Raw genomic sequence first — 25377 nt, 5'->3', positions numbered from 1 at the left:
AATAATAACCATAATAGTCCATATTTATAATTAAGAACTTGTAACAATGCCAAGAATTGCTTCCCTTAGACCATTTAGAAGAGGGATAATGCGTAATGTTAACACATGCAGACGTTGCTGATCCGTACACAACTTTCTTAGAAAAAAGACAGAGTTGGCATTTTAAACGTTTTCCGATCGAAAGTGTCTTATACAGAAAGTATATCAAATAGAAATGTTTTAGATGGTGGAGATTTCTAAATATCTATGTTTGAATACTACTACTACTACAACTACTGATAATGATGATAATAATAATAATAATAATAGGACTTTTAATCACAGAAGAAGAAGAATAGGAATGAAAAGGATAAAAATGAGAAAGAAGAAAACATTATTATTATTATTATTATTATTATTATTATTATTATTATTATTATTATTAAATAGGAAAACTAGTATGAATATGGCGTTGATTGTTTCTGTTTAGCGAGTTTTACTAACATCTGAGTATTAGTGTTTGTATTGTCCAGACCATTGATGTATCTGTTGTCTTTGATATAAGACATAACACAGGCTTTCAAACTGAAATATATCCTTTTGAACCGGACACGAAAACCATATTTAATCTTAAATTCACATATAGTTGTTGTCAGTAATTCTCAATCTGTGTTGGTTCATAATTTATTGAAACTTAAATTAGTATAGTTAGTGATATGGTTTATAAATCACGTGTGTTATTTATTATTTGCATATGAGGAAGATCAATCCCCGGTAACACGAAGGTTTTTAGCTCCGATATAGTCCGATAAATCAAACCCACAAATCTGTGGGTCTGATGTCACCTGTTCATTAAAATATGCAATTTTGCTGCATGCAAATCATTCCGGAACAAAACCGCGTACAATTTAGACACATACCGGTAATTGGTAACAGACATATCAAGCGCGAAATTCAAAATGGCCACATGACAGATGGTTGTGCTATTCCATGTGGATTTACAAGTCACTAATCATATGATTTGCTCAAGAAATATAATTTACATGCCACCAAAAGAACCATTCAGCCGATGATAGTTGCACAGCCACGAGAAATACAGGTAAGTGTATAACATATACATCGATGTGTGCACCAAATTGGAATGCAAATAATTGCAGCTTTTAATGAATACGTGATATCAGCCCCTCACCCGAAAATCAATATCATCACGGGCGAAGGGCTGATTTATCGGCCTAACTCCGATACAGTACAGTATGAATTTGACTTACAAAATGTATGGGGAATGTCAGCTGTATCTTAATTTAAGCCTTTCATGTTTGGATTTTTTAATACTCACCTGTATGTAAAATGCCTACCTATATGCATACTAACTACTCGTATGTAAAATATGAAAATATGCAAACTGTGTTATACGTATGAAGCCCAACATGCACACCAAATGCAACAGATCTTCAGTGAAAAAATACTTTACTTTCAAAATGTTGGATCTAAATTTGATTGGCTTCAGGTGGTAAAACTGTTATCATATATTTAGATAAGTATCTCTAAATATATTGAAGAAGGTGCAAGCACTTACTTCACGTAAGATGATCTATTGAATAATGATTTTATTCACATTTTAAGACGCGGAAATTTTGTTCTGTAATTACCATCGATAAAAGAAGTGTCTACGTTTGAACAGGTGAAAATAGTGTACTATGTGACCAGTTCATAACTAATCATTTAATTAATAGTAAGCAAATATTGAAAGTATGGAAAATAAAGATATATTATCAAGCAATAGAACCCAGACCTTGTTTATCGCATCATTTTCAATTCTGAAATAAGGTTATAAAGCAACACCTAGGTCACTGAATGAAATTGAATACACTTCGTATGTATGATTAATTACTTCCGATCTAAAACAAAATATTCTTCTCCTATCTGAGCTGCACTTTAGTGGAACTGCACACCGATTGTGAGTAATGGTTTTAGGCAGTAGACGTAGTATGAATTGTCAATTACAATACGGTTTAGTACTTTATGACTCAATAATTCATTCAACACTTCTAAAATAACTCAGTATACATATATTTTTTATTTGGGTCGAAGGATATTAGCTATTTGATTTATTTTAGCAGTCACTGTTGCTTTGATTGACTTCAAGGGTTATTCAGTTCAAGAAAGTTCCTTTTTGTAATATTTTCCATCTTCATGTGTTTTCTGCGTGATAGATTTACGTATTTGAATATGGTATTTTGACTTCAGGCTAAGGTTTGGGTTTCATATCATTGTATAGAATCGGTAACTATGAACTCTGTCGCCTAGTTATTTCACACAAACACACACATTACTTATCCATAACGCGGGCTATTTATTTTAAATGAATCATATGATAAACTAATGTCAGTATACTGTCATCTATTGTGTCCTATGTACCGGTTTCGTTCAAACCTTAACGTCACCTAAAATCAATACTACGATAAAATCAGGTTCTGTGCAGATATCAAGAATATGTCACTGAGTACAGACGCTACAGATACGAATATTTTATCTGATCGTCAAACAGTTAATAATCACGGTATTTAAGCATCTTTTGTTTTGAAGTTGAATTTCCTACGGATTAAGGGCGTATTAATTAAGTATTAAGCGCGTATTAATTAGGGATTAAGGGCGAATTAATTCACAAACTGATTAAGTTTTTTTTACAGCATGCTTGAAAATCTTAAAACAGCGGTATGCTTATATTTACCACTACAAGCAAAACTACCACCATCACCACCACAGCAGCACATGTTAGCGCAGATTCTGCCACTACTGTTACTACTTCCACAACAGCTACTACTACCACTACTGTTACTACTTCCACAACAGCTAATACTGCCACTACTGTTACTACTTCCACTACTGTTACTACTTCCACTACTGTTACTACTTCCACAACAGCTACTACTGCCACTACTGTTACTACTTCCACAACAGCTAATACTGCCACTACTGTTACTACTTCCACTACTGTTACTACTTCCACAACAGCTACTACTGCCACTACTGTTACTACTTCCACAACAGCTACTACTGCCACTACTGTTACTACTTCCACAACAGCTAATACTGCCACTACTGTTACTACTTCCACTACTGTTACTACTTCCACAACAGCTTCTACTGCCACTACTGTTACTACTTCCACAACAGCTACTACTGCCACTACTGTTACTACTTCCACAACAGCTACTACTGCCACTACTGTTAATACTTCCACAACAGCTACTACTACCACTACTGTTACTACTTCCACAACAGCTACTACTGCCACTACTGTTACTACTTCCACAACAGCTACTACTGCCACTACTGTTACTACTTCCACTACTGTTACTACTTCCACAACAGCTACTACTGCCACTACTGTTACTACTTCCACAACAGCTACTACTGCCACTACTGTTACTACTTCCACAATAGCTACTACTTCCACTACTGTTACTACTTCCACAACAGCTACTACTGCCACTACTGTTACTACTTCCACAATAGCTACTACTTCCACTACTGTTACTACTTCCACAATAGCTACTACTGCCACTACTGTTACTACTTCCACAACAGCTAATACTGCCACTACTGTTACTACTTCCACTAATGTTACTACTTCCACTACTGTTACTACTTCCACAACAGCTACTACTACCACTAATGTTACTACTTCCACAACAGCTAATACTGCCACTACTGTTACTACTTCCACTAATGTTACTACTTCCACTACTGTTACTACTTCCACAACAGCTACTACTACCACTAATGTTACTACTTCCACAACAGCTAATACTGCCACTACTGTTACTACTTCCACAACAGCTACTACTGCCACTACTGTTACTACTTCCACAACAGCTACTACTGCCACTACTGTTACTACTTCCACAATAGCTACTACTTCCACTACTGTTACTACTTCCACAATAGCTACTACTGCCACTACTGTTACTACTTCCACAACAGCTAATACTGCCACTACTGTTACTACTTCCAATAATGTTACTACTTCCACTACTGTTACTACTTCCACAATAGCTACTACTGCCACTACTGTTACTACTTCCACAACAGCTAATACTGCCACTAATGTTACTACTTCCACTAATGTTACTACTTCCACTACTGTTACTACTTCCACAATAGCTACTACTACCACTAATGTTACTACTTCCACAACAGCTAATACTGCCACTAATGTTACTACTTCCACAACAGCTAATACTGCCACTAATGTTACTACTTCCACAAAAGCTAATACTGCCACTACTGTTACTACTTCCACTACTGTTACTACTTCCACAACAGCTACTACTAACACTACTGTTACTACTTCCACAACAGCTAATACTGCCACTACTGTTACTAATTCCACTACTGTTACTACTTCCACAACAGCTACTACTACCACTAATGTTACTACTTCCACAACAGCTACTACTACCACTACTGTTACTACTTCCACAACAGCTTCTACTACCACTACTGTTACTACTTCCACAACAGCTACTACTACCACTAATGTTACTACTTCCACAACAGCTAATACTGCCACTACTGTTACTAATTCCACTACTGTTACTACTTCCACAACAGCTACTACTGCCACTACTGTTACTACTTCCACAACAGCTACTACTACCACTACTGTTACTACTTCCACAACAGCTACTACTACCACTAATGTTACTACTTCCACAACAGCTAATACTGCCACTACTGTTACTACTTCCACTACTGTTACTACTTCCACAACAGCTACTACTGCCACTACTGTTACTACTTCCACAACAGCTAATACTGCCACTACTGTTACTACTTACACTACTGTTAATACTTCCACAACAGCTACTACTACCACTACTGTTACTACTTCCACAACAGCTACTACTGCCACTACTGTTACTACTTCCACTACTGTTACTACTTCCACAACAGCTACTACTAACAATACTGTTACTACTTCCACAACAGGTAATACTGACACTACTGTTACTAATTCCACAACAGCTACTACTGCCACTACTGTTACTAATTACACTATTGTTACTACTTCCACAACAGCTACTACTGCCACTACTGTTACTACTTCCACAACAGCTAATACTGCCACTACTGTTACTACTTCCACTACTGTTACTACTTCCACAACAGCTACTACTGCCACTAGTGTTAATACTTCCACAATAGCTACTATTGCCACTACTGTTACTACTTCCACAACAGCTTCTACTGCCACTACTGTTACTACTTCCACACAAAAGCTACTACTACCACTACTGTTACTACTTCCACAATAGCTACTATTGCCACTACTGTTACTACTTCCACAACAGCTACTACTGCCATTACTGTTACTATGTCCACAACAGCTACTACTACCACTACTGTTACTACTTCCACAACAGCTAATACTGCCACTACTGTTACTACTTCCACAACAGCTACTACTGCCACTAATGTTACTACTTCCACTACTGTTACTACTTCCACAACAGCTACTACTGCCACTAGTGTTAATACTTCCACAATAGCTACTATTGCCACTACTGTTACTACTTCCACAACAGCTTCTACTGCCACTACTGTTACTACTTCCACAACAGCTACTACTACCACTACTGTTACTACTTCCACAATAGCTACTATTGCCACTACTGTTACTACTTCCACAACAGCTTCTACTGCCACTACTGTTACTACTTCCACAACAGCTTCTACTGCCACTACTGCTACTAGTTTCACCTCTTTTTCTTCTCTTTTCCTCTGTCTTAACCGTATTCCTCATCTCTTGCCGATCCTTCTACTATTTCAGCTGCTACTACTACCACTACTACTGCTACTGCTTTTAGAGTTAGGCAGTGATCTTTTGTAAAATGAAATGACACCGAATGTCAACCCGCTGTAAATAATAAACTCTGAAACTGATTTTCCATTCAGCGGTCTCAGTTTATTGCCTGCAAATTGGATTAAACTTAATCCGTGGATACTAAAGATGGAATGCTTAATCTAATATAAAATGAATCTTTTTAATTAAAACACTGTGCTTGGTAAATTCCTCTTAGCATTAACTTCTAAGAACAAGAAGCGATATAGATGGTATTTGAAAAGCAAACCAAATAGTTTTGTCTGCAGAGCGAGAAATAAAACATATTGGTTCAACTCAAATAGAATATTTGTGATTAATAAAATATGTGTCCGTTCCATCGCCAAAAACAAAACAGAAATGGACAATTTATGAGTACGCCTCAGTGCTAAGGAGCACTCTAGTCTTGTATCTTATACATTATTTCACGCTTTCAGTAGTATCTATACTCGTATTTCAAGATAGCCTTTCAACGTGGAAACACTATACATTATATATGTGATGATAACAAGGACAATGACAAATTCTTTATTACACTCAGGTTGCAATCCGAATCATATGAAGTTAAATATTAGTATGTAACTTTGCATGTGTGTATCATGTTTTTTACAGTAACTGACATCAATATCACAGTCCATAGTCCAATGGAGTACAAATAAATTCAAACTTAAATGCATGGACGTTGATATTATTGGAAAGACATGTTATAAATTAAGATAAAAGGAATACAAATTAATCTGTAGTGTATTAATTACTTTATAATTATGTAATTATGGTACTTTTCTCTTCCTACATATGCACACATATACATACACATAAATACACATGCACATACATACACATATACAAAAGTAAAGAAAACATTATCTAAATACATGAGTGAGAGAACTCATTGCAAACGAATATATATAAGCAACAGAGATTAAGAGAGGAAAAAAGGAATTGGAATTATTTTACATTCGACTGGACGATTTAAATGGATTATCGCATTGGCTCTAATTAAAACACCTGTAAATAATTTTGTGTGGCTCGTAGGTGGTCACTTAAAAGTTTTCTTCCTTTCTAGACTACAAGGCTTCCTTCAATATGCTAAACGTTCACCAGTCGACTTTGCAATAATTGAGAGTCAATCCTTTCACTTTACACTCCGTGTGCACTTCTCCTTGTTTGTTCCGGTATTCGTAGCCGTACTTTTTAGGACCGCCACTACCAAAACTTAGAATCATGTCGTCGGGGTGCTCGTCCGTCCAGGATCCTAAACGCTCACCTTTGATGTCAGGAAAAACGAATTACCAATCATTTCCGACAATGATTCTTTTACCAAGTTATTTCGTCCCCCGGTAGAAATGAACCAAGACTCTATTTGATCTTTGTGTAATCCGATGTGGTGGAGTGAAACGTGGTGGGACACACCTCCGTGCCGTTACTGCGTGTCATTCCTTTCAACGTGGATTCTGCCACGAACGCTGACGAGGAAGGTGGAAACACCCATCACATTCACCGCAAATTTGTACATACTTACTAATTACCCGTCAGCAATTCATATTTTGACACTGTCAACAATGCTACAAAACGAGATCTGGGACAAAATGTTCCATTCACCAAAAGGAAAGTGACGGTGAAACTACATTTTCGAAAACGATTCTCTAACGACACGTAGGTCATGTATCCAGTGTACAGAGGCGTCGCTCGACATGGTTTAGGAGATATGTTAAAATCGGCCTTTTGTTCGGTGGCTCCCGTTTTGAAACCGATGCTGACATGAAGATTGTACGCTTTGAAAGATGCTGCATTGACGCAAGGCAAAGAATTTATCCAAAATGTCACCATCGACAAACAAAACCCTAGAGAATCTTTCTTGAGAGCAGGCAAAAATGTCTTGTTGCAAACAGGCAAAGACATCATTGGCAGACGAGAAACTCCGAGAAATACCCTGGACAAAGCTAAGTCAAGCATTCCTGCTTTCCTGACGCAACAGCAATAACAAGGCAGAAAAAGACCAGGAAAACACCCCTACAGAGGACTGCACACTCATAAAACTGGAAAGACAAAGAAAAAAAGAAAAGAAGAACTGTCCGAGACTTAGACGTTTTTGATTATTAAATCATAGAGACAAAAAGTGATGCACTGAGAGTATTACGCCTTTCCAAGTCGGAACTGGATATATTTGCCATGCCACCCACTGTAATGATGATGAAAGAGTCCCATTGGGTAGAATTTCATCCCGTCTCCTCTTTGACGGATTCAGCTCCCATCGAGTTTGAAATCAAAGGACAGCCTGAAGGTTACATCGATCTGAATGGCAGTTGATTGTATTTGAAGGTCAGAGTGATCGAAATGGACAACAACGCTCCACTGTAGCTCCCGTCAACAATTTCATGTATTCCTTGTTCAGGGAAATGGATTTGTACTTCAATAAAAACTCGTCAGCAGTAGCATGGATGCTTACCCTTACCGAGCGTACCTGGATAATCTCTTGACGTACGGAAAAGAGTCCAAGAACACTCATCTGGATGCTTTCGTGACAGCAGATGACGATAGTCATAATGTGGGTTTTAGTGACCATTGAAAGAAAATCCTGCAAGGATGTAGTTTAGAACTGCTGGATCGTTTGCATTTGGACATGTGGTTACAAGAAAAGTATTTGCTGAGCTGGGTGGATATTCAACTGAGACCGAATCATGGCAATGCCGCTTTCCGTTTGATGGCCCATGCCAACGAATACCAAACCATCATTCAAAAAGCCAGGCTATACGTGCGTCGTGTGGATGTGTTACCTAAAATGAGAAACGACAACAGTCACACTTTTGAGCAGAACGACAGCCCAGTATCCGATACCACTCGTGGAAGTGAAAACTTTCACCATTCCCGCTGGTCGGTGATCCTTGATCGAAAATGTTCTGTTCCAAGGACACTTACCCAAGCGTTTGATCATTGACATTGTCAAGAATTCAGCCTTCAACGGACTTCACAATGAAAATCCTTTCTAGTTTAAGCATTACAAGGTGACCAAGATAGAAGTCAGTCGCGATGGCAAGACATTGTGTACCAGAGCCTTCGAACCTATGTTTGTTGACAAGAATTACTTGAGATCGTACTTGCCCCTGTACGAAGCCACCGGACAGTTAGGGACCAACACCAGCCAAGGTATTACGTACGAGGATTATTCAGGAGGTTATGCTTTCTGGGCTTTTGATTTCACTTCAGACCAGGGCAGCGACGAGGGCCATTTCCACCCTATTAAATTCGGCCAGATTCGTGTGTAACTTCAGTTTGCAAACCCATACCTCTAGATAACACGATGAACGTCATCTTGTATTATCGAATTTGACAATTCGATAAAAATCAACAGTTTGAGAGAAGTCATTCTAGATTAATAGAAACTTTGAAGCCTGTAATCCGTCTTTGAATAGTGGAGAATCTATGGAAATGGAATGGAAGGATGCAGTGGAAGTAAAACCCCAAAACATAAACGAAGAGGACATAGTGATGAAGTCTAGATGGCCAGGACAAAAACAACATTTAATCTCCTGTTTTGCCGAACATCTGGCAGAAAGAATTACGGAACTGATCAAGAAAGATTGTTTTGGATGTCAAAACGATCATCCCAGTCAAATTCAACACGACAAATGTATGATGCTGAGTGAAGAAGAAACAAATTGGACTAGTATCTGGACGAAGCTTTGAGTCTCATCTCGGAAGAAGTCGTGTTGCATCAGTGGTATAAAGACTTGTGTGATCATTCGTCTACTCCAATGATAGCTCTAGAGATCCATCATATCGAAGCTCTTTTGTTGCAGAGCGCGAAGACGAGGCGAAGAAACGGTTACCTGACGCAAAAGGTCAATATTTGATCGATGCCTTATCATTACCTGTAGAAGAAACCCACACAAAAACAAAACATAACAAAAATGGATACCTGGGAACTTTATTACCTTTTGAACCATAGTTCGTATACTGCTTCTTGGAATCCTGTCGTGTGTGCTAAAGATGAACTGCCTTATCGTAAACATCAAGACCATCAAGCTAATATCATTAACACGGACGACAGTCAACTCCCAGGAACCCACTAGGTAGACGTCTACTTTTCCTGTGATGATTGTGTGGATTATTTTGATTCGTATGGATTACCACCTTGGGAAGACGACATCATCGACTTTACGAGAAGAAATATCCAGACGACACGATTCAATAATGTGAAATTACAAGGCATAGAGTCGATGGTGTGTGGAAAATATTGTGTGTATTTTCTTCATCAAAGCAGTCTTTAGAACATTTAGTTACTTATTTCGATCGTCACTCTTCTAGAAATCATGACAAAGTAGATAGATGGTTTTGTGACCATTATGGTTATATTTTGACTTTAGCTAGGTAACGTAGTGTTCATCAATGGCCCAATGACTTCTATCAGTGGAAGTCTATCTTAACTTCACGACGTTGTCAACCTTGTCAAAAATAGATTGTTATTTGAAAAATGTTTGTTAGTTTGTTCGGAAAAAATGTCTTATGGTGAAGTTGTTGCTTATTTGTTATTTGAATAAAAATGTTGTGTTTTTAATTTTATTTGCCACATGCTCTTTAACTTGTCTATATTCCTCTCCCTCAAATCAAACTATCATAGCGTTCCAATCCAACAAAAATGTAGGGATGTTTTCTATATACAACGAAGCAGTCTGCAGTCTGCAGTCTGACCATCATTTGTTGACAAATTTTATGTGAGCCTTGTGTTTATGAAATGGTGGACTTAAAGAGATAGAATACTGTGGGGATATTTACCAGGTCAAACTGTTTAAGTTTTGAGAGAACTTTAAAGATGAAAGAAATCACCGGCAAATAAGGTACGAGTGAAAATGGTATTGATTTAATAATTATAGTTTGGAGCCAGGAATAGTATATCGCTTATATAAATGGAGATATATATAAAACAGGTTACTCCAAATTCAATGAACCAACTCAGAATACACTCAAATGAATTACACTGAATGACAGATGTCGAATATCTTGCATGATGACAGTGTTCGGTTAAAACAATCTCACGGTGTTTGCCTGTATTGTAATATAAAATTAGACGATAAAAAATATCATAAACACCAACGAAATTGGATATTTTTGCAAGAGTATTGCAAGCAGGAAATGATAGGTTTGGGTAAGAAGAAGATTGTAAAGTATTGTGTAAAACAGGTTCTGAATTTTAGAACTATCTTTCTTGCGTGAGTCTGGAGAAGCCAAAGTAAATTTTATTTTAAAAAAACACTTTAAACAGTGGGCTTGAAACAATAATGTTGGGATCAATGACAACGACAGTTCCAGCTGTAAAAGTTCAGCAGTAAAAATGCTAGGAAATATTACGTTTTCGATATGGTGAAAAAAGTATGTCGACCAGACTAAATACACTATACCACGTGTGTTAAAGGCGCGCTAACATGATCAAATCAAAGTAGGATAATAATGGAAGACATAATTTGATCCGAGAAAACAATTAAACAAGAATTACTCGCAAGAATAGAAAAGCTGTGCCAAAAAAAATCAATTGCAAGGAAGGAAAATGTGAAGTAAATTTTATTGCTAACATAGTATTATAATAAATGGATTCCTAGTTGAGCAAACTTCATACTACTTTTATTAGGCTATCTACCAGATGGTGAAAACAACTGAATGATCAGATATAATAGAAACATAATTATCACCAGATGATCCCATGATTCATTCAATTGTGCATTAACGAGTGCAGATTTTACGGGGAAAAGGAAAAGAGCACATTTAAATTCTGAATCATACTTGAAAACAATGTATTGAAAAGTAAGAGAGTTTGGATCTATTGTAGTTTAGTTATTAGATTCATAAGAGGAGAGATTAAAATTTATTGATTGGTATCGAAGAACAAAGTCGTTAATCATAATAAAAAGAAACACAATGAAAAGGGCAGTTGACAGGATGATTGAAATACTGTAACCAATTTGTTTTGTCCAGAAATAAACCTAGATACAAAATGGGATTTTTAGAGCATCAATTTTATTAACATGACATGCAGATATACGTCAGTCAGTGAGAGGCAGCTAATTCACAGAATTACCAGAATGTGTAAAAGAAAATGAACATAAATATGCTTGTCTTAATGTTTAGAAAGAAGATAATAAATGTTAGTTTTATGCCATAGAATCAATGATAAGCCCTCTAAAAGTTCGTACTTAAAGCCCTCAAAATGATAACCCTAATCGATATCAATACTGGTTTCAAAAATGTCCAAGAATGAGTTTGCAAATTAATTTAACATATCTGATAACGGTTATGAAATTGTACACAAATCTATAAGATCAGCAATAGTGACAGCAAGAAAGAAACGCAGCCATGCATAACTGCTATATGTATTTGATAGGGACACTTGTTTATTATTGTGAACTAAAGAATTTCACAAGGTCTGCATCATCTCAAATTATCAAAAGCGCCCAACAATATTTGTGTAACAAATGTTTTTGTTATGATTTTTTTCTGAATTTAAATTACAGAGAATCTTGGCCAGATTTAAGCGACTAAATTAAAATGGTATATTTTCCAACTGCTACAAATGAACTTACTGCTGAAATAGATAAATAAAAGTCCGATACCAAAAATATGTTGATGAAGAACTAAGCAATATCAGTGTGGTACAACGATATCTTGAAAAATTAAATAAAAGAATGAAAACGATTACGAACAGACTTACGAAGATAAGATTTGTTTAAAGTCGGTATTATTTAAAACAACAATTCAAACATGAGCACTAATGAGTGTTTTATCAGTAGGACATAAAAACAAAACATAATGAATCATGCTTTGCAAAACATACAAACAGCATATTAATGCAACTGGACAAACATATAGCGCCTAGCTTTAAATATAAGCAAAAAAATTATTTTAAAAAGCAGTAATGAAACGTGAATTTAGTATTTATGTAAACTGAAAAACACTGTTTACGAGGATTTGCAGAATTAGAAAAATATATTAGTAAAATTATGGGTTAAACTATGTCAAATCACATTAATCGCATTGCAAAACGTTTTGGTTTGACATGATGGATTTACTGATAGGCGATCGGGGGTATCTGATTGGGCCAGGATTCGGAGGAGACGTCACAGCTGGGCAAGCAGTATGGTGCTCATTGTTTGGCACATGACTTCCTGTATAGCCAGTTACAATCATTGTTTCAGTCGGTATAATACTTCCATAGGGAATCTGGCATTGTCCAGTAGCACAGTGTAAAATTTATTATTAGTGAATTTTTAAAAAGAATGGTGCATTTGTTAAATAGAATTTCCAATCAAAGTTAAAAGTTGAGCTAGCAAGAAATCCCTTTCTCCTGTTAGATGACGTTCCACCCAATAATTAAATGGAAGAAATGGAAGAAATGCTTTTATTCAAAAAATGAGCATTTGAGGTTGAAGTGCATCCAATGGAAAAAGCAATAAATTAAAACTGATTCAAAGGTTTATGGAAACAGTTCCTAAATGTCGACATTCAATCATCTCACGATGTTGAGTTTTATATTGGAATAGAGATAAACAATCATTATTTTCTATTATTCTTTAAGGCTTAAAAAATAACATGACGGTGCAAAATGTAATGCAAAACTGTAAATCATTCAAGAAGTACAAACATATCCTACGTAAGAGAACATTATTTTATTCTTTAGAATTAATGAAGGTTTTGTTACCTTAACAGTAACAGTGTCAAATCAAATGTGTTACAATTAGTAGACAGGCAACATCAGCAGTTACGATTGCTAGGTAACGAAACTGTTAACGGTATAGGAGAACGTTATTACCTGTTCAAGGTACTTGATGCAAATGTAGATTGTTAAACATACAACAACAAAAAAGAAGGGGCCCCGAGTGGCCGAGTGGTCTAAATCGCTCTTCGTTACGGATCACTGCCATCTCACCTCTGTCTGCGGCGGTTCGAGTCTAAGATTCAGCCAATGTGGGCATGTGAGAAAGCTTGCCAGTAGCTTCTCGTGGGTCGGTGGTTCTTTCCGGGGTTTTCCGGGTTCTTCCTCCACCATTAATACTGGCCGCCATGTATAGCCTATCGTGTGCTGAAAAATGGCGTTAAACCCCACAAGAACAACAACAACAACAAAAAAGAAGACATGATTCAGTTTTTGAGGAATTGCAGAAGAAGACAAAGGAGATCAAATAAAAGCGGAGCCAAGACAACCGACTGCCAGAATGAATTATTGCGAAACGTTCTGATTCTGCAGATACTGAATAAGTCGGACCGTGTTTATGCATTCTCTTCTTCTATTCATTCCCTTGCTGTTTCAGAAAAAAATAGTTTATGAGAAAACAATGTATTGTCATGCTAAGAATGCTCGTGTTTACTGAGGTTACAGGTAACTTTACATTTGTGCTAATAAATATAAGTCGTGGAAAATATCCCACACAAACAAGAGGAAACAATTCATATGATCCAACATGTAACAGTATTACACGCACTCCGTATGAACAATACATTTTCAAGCGGCAATACTTTCTTTGCATCCAATTTCATGATCGTACATGGTAGACATTTAATATTTTTTTGATGTAAATGTTAAGAGGATATGTTAACAATGCATAGTAAGTAATCTGAGAAGACTGCTTATTGGAAATATAACAATTCTTAGTGATGATATCATCACGTTGAATGACTACAATATTTTTTTAAGTTCAGAGGTCTCTGTCTACCAGCGTCTGTATGAACAAACAAAAGAAAGCAAGAAGTCAAAATGCAAGTATTGTTCAATTTCATCTGTTCTTTCGCTGCATTTGCTTTACATTTTGCATGATTCTTATAACTTTAGCACTGAATCTTTGTTTAAACAAATAATGTTAATATAAGATACGTTTTATGTTTTCGTCGATGTGTTGTTGTAGCTCTTGAATTGTAGTAGATCTTTCAGTTTCAATCTCGTTCCAAACACGCTAATGTTATGCTAATGTATTGTGTTATTGTTTTTCTTTATAATTTTATAGCTTTTAAATGATTATACTCTAGTCTTATGGTTTTATGTCCCAATACGTCTTCGCACAAACTATCTAGAAGCTACATCAGTTTATTTAACTGGATCATCTATGTAGGCAAAAAATAAATGTTGTTCAAGTTTATGTTTTCTTCAGAAATTTAACACTAATATCGCTAAGACCGTTTAAAGATAGCTCACTCGTCGTTTTAATTGCCTAACGTGAAAAGTATACGTTACACGCGTACAGCGAAAATCATTTCTGTTTCGTCTTCACCTTTAATGCTGATATTCAATATTTTATGATACATCCTTGTTACTGCTTATATATGACCATGCATGAAAAGAAGTCATAATAAAATACATTTTTGGTAGACTCAGGCAAACTGGAATTGATAATTTACCATATATGTTTTCAATTACATTCGTAAAACATATTTATTTTTCAGGCTGAACTTGTGTAGCATAACAAAGATCCATTTATGTAGTTTAAATTAAAACAGTTAATATTCCAACAGCTGATTAGATACATACTGTCTTCTTTCTTTGATACCTCTATAAAACTGTTTGACCTGCTATTATTTCCCCTTCTATAAATACAATCTATTTAGTTCGTCAACTTCTTAGTTTTCTATCAACTTGTATCATTATTTCTTTGTCTGTATGTTATATCTATTGTTCCTAGGATCTATTAAATTCAATTCCTCGTGACTTATTCCATTGTTGCCCCTAGCTTTACTCGCAATATCATTAATACTGTTTAACGTCTTTATAGCAGAGGTTAAGAACACGTTTTTTACAACATATATACAAACGTTTTCCTTAAACCTTTAGCCAACAACCCAAGGATAATTGCACAAAACCCACTCAAAAACTGAGGTTATAAATCCTGCTGCTATCTATGCGACTCCTATACTAGTAAGTGTATCATCCATTCCACCTAAATCGGTTACTTTGCTCACCTATACCAAGCTAAATTGATCGTCTATGCTGTTCGTACATTTTTATGTCACTTCTGTAACGTTCCGTCGCCTTAACGTAATCATTCTTAATTTCCCCATTTTATGAATCTTAAATGAACACCATTGGGTAATACTGTATGCAACTGATTTGTACTTGGTATATTTGTCTCCCATTTAGATGTCAGAAATAGGCAGTTAAAACCTTTTCCAAAAGCAAATGAGCCAACTCCTGCGAACTCAAGAACACAGAAATACACGACGGTGTTTATTTCGTTTGTGAACTATGTCACTTCATTGACGTGGCGTTTCAATTTTAGGTCTATATATGTTACTGTTGCTTGAATTAAAAGATTGTTCATCAGGTAATTATATTGACCATTCGGACAACAGTTTTTTGTATGACAATAAACGTGAACCTGTATATCGATTTTACTAACGCTGGTATACCTTGATCTGGTGAATGGCATCAAGATATTTCATACATAACTGTTGCCATCCAAACTGCCCAGCTTAACTGATTCTCTCAGAATTTAAAGCCACATTATGCCCGATATCTATTCCTAGATATCTCTGTCAACTCTTAAAGTGCATCGATGAAAAATATGAATTAACCTGTATCTGAAATAACCTGTATGCGAAATAATTATTTCTCTTCGGTGTATTTAGTCTCGTGCAATATCTGTACTAACTAAAGCGTTAACATTAATTGAGGGACAAAATATCTCATAAAAATGCAAACTTCGGCTAAATTATACTCTTCTTGCAATGTTGTTTAGAAGACGGTCGTGAAGATATTTCAAACTTTTAAATTATCTTATCACCCCTGTCCTTCCATTTATGAGGAATGCAGTAGCATAGGGTTTTTGCCCAGGAAATTTCGTAAAACGTTTGTGGAATTACACATTATGTTAACCGTAAAAGTTTCTTTTGCGTGCAATATTACTGAAATTATTTTGTTGCCCAACTTGCACAGCATATTATGTAAATGTTTTGCCCAATATCATAGGGTGTTGTTTCAAAAAAAAATATTTTTAAAGGTGCATTAGCATCGAGTTGTTTTTCGAAATAATTTTGCAAAGGAAGAATGGTGGAGCAGAGCGTTGCTTTTAAGTTTGTTTTCTGAGGATGCAATAACACAGGGTTAGTGGGTTCGGAACTTTTTGTAACATATGTTTTTGGGGAGAGATGAGGTGTTGCTTGAGTATGATATAGTTAGTTGCCTGAAAAACATAATACGTATTTTACTGTTTGTCATCACAAATGTTGTAAAGTCAGAATGGAACTCATAGACTTATTTCAGTGAAAGCGTATCTTATCTGACGCAAAACGAAAGAAAATTAATAATTCCAACTTGTCGCTGGATTAAGTTTTTAAACAACTATTGTGCATTCTACCTCAGCATATTTGACCGATTTTCCTAATAACTAGTTTGTAAATTACACATTTAGCCACTTTGGGCATGTCATGCATTATTTTTGGATGCAGAATTCCAGTACCATATAATGCTTTTTCCTCTTGGGACATAATGCCAATTCACAGCGAGCTTTAAATTTCTTCGCGGTATTAAATTGTTTTGCACAATCAAATTATAAACTTACCACCTTTTTCGAAAATTACTACAGAGACGGTTTTACGGGTCAGTAAGCGTTGAGAAAAACAACGTTAGTCAATGCGGCTGATGCTTAACGTGAAATTGATCTCAATATAACTAATACCATAGAACTGTCAATAAATTTTAAATAAGTTGTAAAGGATACAAAAGTAATGATCGATTTGAAAATGATTTTTTAAAAAAAAAATAATATTGGCAGAGATTAATCTGAGAACTTTTAGATTTTAACAGATTTTAAATTTAATCGATAAGTGTTCATCAAGTATTCCTTTTCTTTGCACAAAGATTTATGTAATCGCATTTAATTGTCAAAGTCAATAAACATTCAAATGATGGTTGAGTATATCTTTAAGTACAGATACCGACCCACGCCATTATTTAAATTTATCGAAAGATCTGCGAAAGAGAGAGCTCTTATTAAACCTAACGTGCTTGATATTTAATCGATATGTCTTATCTGCCTACGCAGCCCGTTCAGTGGTATGTTTCTTAATTGTTATTTGGCTTCAACTAATTGTTTTTCGATTTACAGTAAAAATAATGTCTTTCTTTAGAAAACAAAACTCTTCATATGTTTGTGGGGAAATACAATCTTTTCATTATAAAATACTGTTGTTTTTTGTCTCCGAAAAGTATTTTTGTTAAATCAAAATAAATTTGAATGATTTATTTTGAAATCAATATCTGTCTTAAGAAACCAATGTATTATTTAAGTGGCTTATCATTCAAAATTGACGAATAATGTTTCGTTTCAACGAATTATTTCTTCAGTCTTTCGGCTGCTTTTCACATTTGCATCAACTCCAAAAGCAAGCACAATAAATAGATCTTCGATTATCTTAAAAATTATCACAAATAAATGGTCTTCAGTGAATATTTGTTATAAGTTTTTGTCCTACAATTTTAGATTGCTGCCCGCTTTATCGAATATCTTTTCTGTGCGAAATATTTTAACTGGTGCATTCTACATTTAAATGAATATAGTCATGATGATATTAGAAACAAGACTGACATATTGCCTTTAAACTGACAGATTTACTGGTCAAATTATATCCTGTATTTATTATACACTTTGCCTAACATATTGTGTTGTTCTTGTTGTTTTTTGGATTTAACAATATTTTTCAGCACCTGACAGGCTTAACATGGTTGCCAGTATATCTGGATGAGGAAGAACCCGGAAAAATCCCATGAAGAACAACCGACACACCGGAAACTACTGGCTTGCTTTCTCACATACCCACGCTGGCCGAGCCTGAGACACTAACCCAGGCGGACAGAGGTGAGATGTATAGGATAGTAAAGAAATGCTGTTAGTAAAATGACTCATGTCTTGTTTCTGTTCTAAAATATTGTTTTCAGTGAAGGATCTAGTTTCTTTTATGTTATGAACTTCCATACATATTCATGATCAGTTACTTGTTTTACAACTCTTCGCATGTAAAATGATTCTTGTATAAAGGGGCATTAAAATTTAATTGTACCTCAGCCTTAATTAATGGTTTCGGGAAGATGAATGGCATATGTTATGTATTTGACTAGTGTTTTATATACTACTACCGCGTCAGTCCACAACTAGCTTAAACAAGTACACTATAGTGTCGGGAATCGAGTAAACGTTTTGATCGATCATCAGTTTCTGCTTCCTGACTAATAATCAATTAACTTGCCACGTGGAATCTTGCCAAAACTGGGGGTCTTTTGTATCACAATAGCAGGAATTGTGAAAGCTAAACTTTAGCCAGAATAAATCACATAAATTGTAATTGATTATTTTTATCTCACTGACAGTAAACAATGGTCGACCGAATCGATCCATCGGAAAAGCACATAAACTCTGCAAATAGATTTCTCTTCTATTGTTGGAATTGGCTGTGTACGTGGTTATAATCAAGCAGCAAATGCCAAGATACATACATACATACATACATACATACATACATACATACATACATACATTCTCAACAGGTGCAATGGGGCGTTGGGGCCTGGGGCTAAAGTTGTCGATCTACCTCTGACAAAGATAAATTCTAACGTCATCACTAGTATCATTGTTAATAGAATATGAATAATTACACTGAATTATGAGCATCTTTTGTGTTTGTTAATGGTTAAGTTTGGTTAGGAGATTTGCTACTTAAATTATCGACATCAGTTTTATGGAGAATGTTAGATGTTAAACTACCGAAAGAAGGTGTCCTAAAGAAATCCACGACCACCATCATTCTACAACTGATGCTCTTCTTACTCCTCTTTCTCAGTCACTACATCTTCAAATATGCAAACCTTGCTTCTTTATCGTCGTTATTATTACTAAAGCCACCATTTCTCTCTATCTTCGTCTATTAGTTTATATGAATGTATGTACGCATATGTTTGTGTCTGAAAATTTGCGTATTTTTGGCTTTCTATTCTAGCCTTCCAATTGGCTTGATGGTGCTCTCTGTACTAGTGTATTACAATGTGAAATGTGAGTGTTTGATTTCTTCTTTTGTTCTTTCATCTTGATGGAATTTCAGTAGTTTTAAGAGCAAGTCAATAATCAGTTTGTGTTCAAATGAGATTTTATAAACATCTTTTTACAATGTCAGGGTTTCTCAGAATACGTAACTTGACAGGAAGACATTTCCTCACCGCTTTGTACTGGTAAAAAGCACACTGCCACTTTGAATACATCACAAATTTACAATAAATTACAGATATCGGTACAACACAGCACTGGGTCAGATGATGATGATATTTAGTTTTAAGATATGACGCTAGTTAGACATAAACGATCGACATGCAACAGTACATGCCTTTCATTGGAACAAAATTAGGTTACGACGGCGTGTGCAATTATTTGCCGTAAGTTAATCTTAAATATTGCAATTGTACATTCCTACTGACCACATGTTTGTCGTCTGATATACACTCCTTGTTGAAAGTTTTTAATAAATAGTTTTTATATTCATGATTAGTTATTAATTGCATAAGAATAACTTAGTTGTCTAGTTAACAAGATAAATGGACAAGAACATCTCAACCAATACTCAAAGATTCATATATAATAATAATAATAATAATAATAATAGTGAGGACTTTGTATAGCGCCTAATCTTTAGAAGCTAAACGCGCTTGACAACATTAGACAACACCTATTAGATAAAAAAACATATAATGAAATGATTACAAAAACAAACACCATGAAATTAAAAAACATTAAAAAAACATGCTAAGAATATTTAAGGTAGGAAACATTATTCAGTCTTTTAAGTTTGTTCTTGCAGTTGAAATAAGTGAGCTTATAGAGCACTCTTGAATGGTATCACTGTGTCTTTGTGTCTAAGTTCAGTGGGCAATTCATTCCACATTGCTTGGCCCTGGTATGCAAAAGAACGCTGTCCATATGACTTTGTTTTCATAGTGGGAATAATGAGTATATCAAATAATCTTCTGATTAGAACAGTCAGCTTTCCATCTTTAAACTTAAAACGAAACTTACAAATTTATGCTTGTAACTACGTAACTATTTCTAACCTGAAATCTCCATTTTCCTCCCCTAATGTCTGACACATATTTTCAGCTTGCCCGCACGTTTAGTACTAACATTTGTCAAACACTACCCGTTCGAATGCTCTGCCCCTTGGATGACCCCATCTTATGTTGTTATTTTACCATGTTATGATGTGTAGTATACATTTGCAGATACATGTATGTATATATCTATGGATATTCTACAAGTTATGCTCTCGGTCTCCCTTATTAAATAGTTTTTAGACCAACATCGTCGACATCATTGTCATGGTCAAACTTGTTATGCTTTAGCTACAATAATCGGTAGCGCAAAAAGATTCGAAAAAATCAGATTTTAGTTGAATCTACAACATAATTTATTTCGAGAAAGAAAAAAAACGTAATTATATTTCCGCTTTGATCTGACAGATGGCATGACTTCTATAAATATATGTTCTCCACGCAGTTAAAACTTCAGACAACCAGATCGGTATGCAGATGTCTTTCCACGGATCTTGTAAATGTGCTTGAAAAACATCAAAAATCAACACAGTGATGTTGTCCAAATTGTTGTTATTGATGTAAATAATCTGTAAACGTATATCACTGACCTCTAACTGTAACCCTTTTCAGCAGCTAATAGTGAACATTGCGTATCTCGAAATCAAATCAATATATACTCGTTATTTGCACACGCACTGAATCGAACAGCTCGAAAGGGTACTTCCGTATAATTTCTCTCATAATTCATTTATTGCAGCTGTTAATGTGATTCACATTTCCAGCTAAAGGCATGCTTCATTCATGTTGATTATAATGGCCATCCACATTTTATTGTTGCCGTCATGAAGCGTATTGTTGATCAAACTTTATCATAGTGAAGATAATGCAAAAGTTCAAGAAGCGGTCAAGCGCTATTTATGTAAAATTACCAAGAGCTTACGGTCAACCACAATAATACCAATCCATGTGCCAGACAAATCAATGATGACATCGAAATTTTTCAGTTTAGGAATAGAACCAATGCTAAATTGCAATAATGTCTTTATATTTGTCTTTTATAAACAAATTGTCGTCTATATTCCAGCACAGAGTGTCATCCTGGGACAGTGTAAATTAGTCTGACAAAAACAAAGCGATAGAGTCCTCAAAGAAATATTCTTTTCTTCACATTCCGGTATTTGTTACAAGATACCTACGTTTTAGAAGTATAACTCACTGTCTGGTTTTTCTTTTTTTTAAAAATATAAAACTGTGACACACTCGATTGTTTTTAATATAATGGAGTTCAACCTAGTAATAATATTTGTTTGTTACCAAGGTATTGCTACTGTCTTTCTTGGAAATCTGTGTGTATACATATAACATTGATAGTGGCTGAGCATTTGTCTCTTGAGAATCTTTTTTTTAGGGTATCGTATGTACTCGCTTATTAGTCAAGCCCAAATGCAAGCGTCATAGATCCTGATCTACAGATCAGGGTCTATATTGTTTATTGTACTGATTACTCCTAACAAACTACACAGACCGAGATCTGCAGGTGCGTTGTGTGAGAGCTCATCTGGGTCTGTGTAATTTGCAATTGGACTTGTCTCATAAGCGAATATACACGGAAAGTACTGTTACTAATTAACTTTCGTTCATCGTTTAAAAAGACGATTTCATCATCATCATCATCATCGGTTAACGTATTATTCGGAATTAGATAAGTGTGTGCATATGTGTGTCTATGTGTGTGTGTGATTTGGATTTGTAACATATCTTTAATTTTTTTTATGTCATATCGCTACGATGTCTGCAGTGTGGCAGTTTATAGTGATGTCTAGCACTGGGGCATTATGTTGCAGACATATATCATGATGCTCTCCCAGTCACAATACCCTAACACCAGGCCGACCAAAACTAACACCAACCTCTTAATGATGAGCACCTAGCGAGACAACTGTTAGTACCATTTTATAAGTCTTTGGTATGACTTAGACGGGGTTCGAACTCGCGACCTCCAGCATCCGAGGCGGACGATCTAACCAGTAGGCCACCGGAGCGGTCTTAAGTGAAAATGTAACCAGTCTTCTTGTGTCATATTCTGAACAACTGTGTCTAGGTCTTTGAAAACATAACCAGAAGAAGAATGTTATCCGACCTTGTGGAAAACAAATAAGTGAGAGCTAAACTTCATTTACTATAATGCAGTACTAAAGCAAAATCTAGAAAAGGGGAGGGGGAAGCATTCCGTCATAACACATGTCAAATAAATGGGGAGGCAGAAGCATTACGTCATAGCACATGTCAAATAAATGCTTCTCGAGTGATTGGAGCAGACAGATGTACACAAAATTAGTCTGAAAGAGTAAATCATTGGCGTAATTAATTTTTTAAAACAAGGTTGACAAGATTAAAGGTCAATTACCGAGAGGCACATGTTGCAATCCTTTGAAAACATAACATATTATTCTATTATACTAAGTCCATCATCAAAAAATTGGGACCTACATCGTTGGTGACGACAGAGACATCTAACGTTCGCTTTGTTGATAACTAAGTGCACATGAAATGAAATATGATCTCTGAAAATGATACTGTTTGACGGGAAGAACCTACCATCACTCAAAGCATATGCAAGTACTCAGGCATCGTATTATCCGATAGTGACTTTCTGGAATAGTAGGTTTTCATACTCAGCTATTGATAATGTTGGCCTCTAAAAAAAATGTGAAGTTCATTTTTTCAAATCTTTTAAGTATTAGTGTTTGACTGACCTTGTTGGATGTCCTGAACACTTTCTTAGTCATACATTATCTTGAATTAATAAATAAGTTCAGCTGTCTACAGTGTTAGAGATTATTTTTGAATATTCTTTTCAGGATGTGGAAGAGATTATTGATTTTTGTTATTGAAACTATCGACTGTCGATAAGTTATTTTCACAGAAAGGCTCTAACATTATCCGCACAATGATGGCCTTGAGTGAGATCGATGTGGACCATCTGACTACGATACGATACACCAAGCGATTGTACACAGCTGTTAGTAGTTAGATATCACCTGACAATAAATAGTTGAAAAGTGCCAAAACTTGTTACTGCGTCCATTGCTTTGTTTTGCTGAGAAGGCAGAATAATGATAATTGTTTTTTATCTCTTTCATCTCGCAAAATATAAAACTCGTATAGATAAATCTAGAGCAATCAAGCTACCAATCGAAACGTTACATAGCGGCATTGTCATAAATTTGTTTCGGTCGTTCAATATGCTACATTTACTAATTGGGTAAAGCTACAAGACTGAAACAGTTTATAATATCAATATAAACTCCCTATTGTACTTCTTGTCCCCAGTTGAAAATTTATCACAGTCGTGGAACAATATTTATGCAAGTTCATACAGTGCTATCTGACTTGTGTGCAACTCTTAATAGTCAATATAGGTATCCTATTGTAGACTGAACAATTCTACGGGTTTTTATACCCACGCCCCCACCCCCATCGTTATATATATATATATATATATATATATATATATATATATATATATATATATATATATATATATATATATATATATATATATATATATATATAATTGGGATTTACATTAGGTCATTACGCATGTTCCTCTTTTCTCTGGGATACCACATGTATACTTGGCTGCGGTTATTACAAAACTTTCATCAGACACTACCTTACGTCATATAACGTCATGTTATTATATATTTAAGTGTGAAATAAAGAGAAATATTTTTCTTCTTAATTCCAATATTTTCACATGTGAAAAATATATTCAAATATTTTGGCATGTGAAAAATCTATTCTTACATTTTCACATGTGACAATGTGTGATTTCACATCATACCATGCGACGCTTGATTCTGTGTGCCTACAAAAGTTGTACATGCAAAAACAGCCGGTACTTTGTGAGCTACAACAAAGAAATAGAAACTGCCTTACATTACAAACATGGAAATTTATCAGTGATAAAGAAATCTGACCACAAATCGTTCTCGTCTCTGAATTGTTTTTCCCTTATGTCCTTGATAACATAGAACACTCGCTATGATGCATCGCTGAATCGGACATACATTGTTTTCATATAGGGTCAAATAGTTTACAAAATGACAAAAATTGTCATTTACTGTGACAGATTAGGGCAATTCAGTCATATCGCTTTCTTAAGTTACGCATATTTATATGATCAGCCTATTAAAGTCAGGCGAATTTAGGAAACAGGGGTGGGGGTGAGAGTTCCGCTGATGTGTGAGTTTAATAATGTAAACGTCGATTCTGAAGCAAGTTTGGTATAGATTTAAAAGAAAAGTTTCTTTTCCTACATTAATTCATTTCATCTTGTACAAAATTCGATATATTTTAACTCATGGCTTCATCACTCGTTAAAATACCTTCTATTTACAAGTTTTGGCAAGGAAAAGGTTGACTCTTTTCATAATGATGACAGATGTAAATATCTATC

This window comes from Sinohyriopsis cumingii, chromosome 2, assembly GCF_028554795.1.
Source record: "Sinohyriopsis cumingii isolate HCF-2022 chromosome 2, ASM2855479v2, whole genome shotgun sequence".
NCBI classification, from domain to species: domain Eukaryota; kingdom Metazoa; phylum Mollusca; class Bivalvia; order Unionida; family Unionidae; genus Sinohyriopsis; species Sinohyriopsis cumingii.
Note: the sequence above shows the minus strand (reverse complement) of the source record.